Source organism: Haematobia irritans, chromosome 1 (assembly GCF_050003625.1).
Source record: "Haematobia irritans isolate KBUSLIRL chromosome 1, ASM5000362v1, whole genome shotgun sequence".
NCBI lineage: Eukaryota > Metazoa > Arthropoda > Insecta > Diptera > Muscidae > Haematobia > Haematobia irritans.
This window is the reverse complement of record NC_134397.1, coordinates 110947883-110951207: the sequence shown is the minus strand read 5'-3', so window position 1 is coordinate 110951207 and position 3325 is coordinate 110947883.

Genomic DNA, 3325 nt, shown 5'->3' with positions numbered 1-3325 from the left:
ATTCCCTTTGGTGAGTGTGCAAAATACCTTCGCGTTACTTTGGACAGGAAGATGAACTTTCAGCTTAATATTGAAGAAAGGACGAGAAAAGCAACGGTAGCTTTGTACTCGTGCAAAAAGGCAATAGGAAAAAAGTGGGGACTAAAACCAAAAATTGTGCATTGGCTATACACGGCAGTGGTTAGATCTATAATGCTATATGGTGTTGTAGTCTGGTGGCTGGCACTTCACCAGCCAACAAGTTTAGACAAAGTTCAGCGTATGGCGTGTTTGTGTATCTCAGGCGCATTCAGCAAGACAGGAACAAATTCCCTTAATGCCATTCTGCATCTATTGCCTTTAGACATTTTGGCCAAACAGTCATATGCAACAACGGCTGTGCGGTTGCGCGAGCTACACAGTTCGGTCCTCAAAATAATGCCAGATGCGCCTAACGCAGTGGATTACACTTTGGCGAGTCCACTTTTCGAAAAAAAAGTTTGGGACTCTAATTCCCAACAGTGAGGCGTGGTGTACACAGACCCCGGGGAATAAAGAATATATAGATTTCTACACTGATGGCTCCAAATTGGATGGACAATTGGGTTTCGTAGTATATTCTAATGATCTGGAACTTCAAATAGCGAAACGATTACCTAATCACTGTAGTGTTTTTCAGGCTGAAATATTAGCAATAAGAGAGGTGGCGAATTGGCTGAGAAGTAATGTTCCAAAAAATGTGGGCATTAATATATACTCAGACAGTCAACCTGCAATAAAATCCTTGGACTCTGTGTTCCTCAAATGAAAAAATAAATGAAAAATATTCACCTAATATGGGTGCCTGGCCATAGGAACATACCGGGACTATCTTACATATTCCAGGGGAACTAGAATCTGTTGGTATGCACCTGGCTACCTGCCAGCTCATGCTGCGTGAGAAGAAGAATTGCAAGGGCTGTAACGACACCAAGCAAATATGGCCCCATTTAAACTTAAACCGCACACTAGATATGCTAGTGTTCTCGAGACGTCAGATATCACTCCTGATATCTGCTATAACGGGTCGCTGCCTGATAGGCGATTTTGCAAAAACTATAGGCGCGAAGGAACTATATGATGCGGAGGAAAAGGAATCAATTAAACACCTCTTGTGTGAGTGTCCTGCATTTTGTGTAAAGCGCAAGCCACTTTTAGGAGCATATAGCTTCAGATTACTGGCGGATCTGGAAAACGTTAACTTAAGCAGTCTGCTATTGTTTTTGGAACAATCTGGTTGGTTCAACAAAGAAAAATAATCAAGAAGGTTCAGCGGTTAAAACTAGAAGTGCCCATATGTACTTTTAGTACTTTTAGTTAATGTGGTATCACAATGGACTGAGTAGTCTAAGTGAGCCTGAATCTTAATCGGGCTGCCACTTTAACGTGGGTTCAAACCCAAAAAGTTTTTCAGCGGTGGATTTTCCCACCTCAGTAATGCTGGTGACATTTCTGAAGGTTTCAAAGCTTCTCTAAGTGGTTTCATATAAAAAGGAGGTCCCTTCTCATTGAGCTTAACTTATAATCGGGCAGCACTCAGTGATAAGAGAGAAGTTCAGCACTGTGGTTTCACAATGGACTGAATAGTCTAAGTGAGCCTGAAATATCGGGCTGCCACTATACCTAACCTATAGGTTGTTAAAAGGCCAACAAAAGTAATATGCTTGTTTTCTGTTAATAACTCTTTTATAGCGCATTTTTGTGTGATTACAGCTCATAAAGACTTATTGTTGTTAAAAACAAAGATGCAAATGGCACATAGAAGTCAAAGAGTTTGTTTAAAGACAAATCTATATTTGATGCTTACTGTTGTGTATATCCAACCAACTACTGGTTATTACTTTACGTTTTCGTTTGATTTTTTCCGTTTTCCAAAATTTTTTGATATCAATGATAATTCACAATAGAGAAATGTTTAATTTCAAAACGATAGGATGTTACTTAATTCTAACGTTGATCATCCGTTAAATTCAAACCTAAATTATATATAAAAGTGGATAAATTATAAATAAAAGTAGACTTTTTGGTTTCGAATTTCAATTTATTTTTTGCTAACATCAAAAAACGATTATACGCCATCTAATAGAACTAAAAATAGTTTTAATTATTAAAAAAAAATGTTAAACATATTTGACTAGGTATTAGTCTAAAAGTCCACTTTTTTACTTTTTACTAATTTATTAGGGACGTTCAAAGAGAAAGGCTATTAATGGCTTTCTTGTTTCGTGGTAAAAATTTGCACAAAAATGCAATTTACTATATAACCAGCACATGTATTATACGTAGATAGTAATTTCAGATTTAAATCAAAATTGAGAAATACACCGAAAGTATACCGGAGACTAGACAATGTTTTAACAAGTTCTGAGTTGGGGACATCAGATTTTTATATATTTTCTCATTTGTTTCACACATACCTGATCACGCCGTTTGGAATCTGCTATAAACAATATGTCCGTACCACTAATCTTAACAAAGATTCGGGCAGCATTCATTGTAAAGGGAGAAATTATCATGTGTGGCATTGCAATGGATATGATAATCTCAGTACCTGCAACAACCGATAGTGGGTATGCCTAACTTTCTAAATGATCAAATTTATCATATTTATCAGATATCCTGATGAATATGTGTAATTTTTAGTTTTCTACATTTTTCTTCTATTTGGGAAGAAAAAAAATTCCCGTTACACATTCTTAGTATGTTGATAAATATTTATTTAAAAAAAAAAAACAAACGACCACGAAAACATTTTACAAATATTCTCTTTGTTACAACAGATCAATACATAAATCATACTCTAATTAAATTGATTACAAAAAATATTTACCTTTTACATTACTGCAACATAATACCATTGGATTTTAATAAGAAATCTTTTGATATTTCTGTTACAATTGTACTATACGACATACTAAACATTGGGATTCACACATTTATAAACTTTAAAGGGATAGTAGTGTATCATTTCATAACAATTAAATCAATCAGACAATATTATCAATGTCAAATGCATAAATAATTTCAATTGAAACCTGATGTACCTCAATACGGGCTTAGTGCAACAAAAAAACAAAACACAAAAATGGGGCTGGCTTTTATGTATGTACGATTTGGATTGTAATTCAAGCTACTTTTTTTGAGCGCCCATGCGTGTGGTTTTGTCATTTCTTAAGAAAGAGTACAACATTCATTCTATTTATTCACAAATTGTCATGTTGTGTCATGCAGTATGATTGATTTACTAATTAATATTGGTGTTTTACACATACCTATTATATGGCTGGATTATACTTAAAAACTCTCA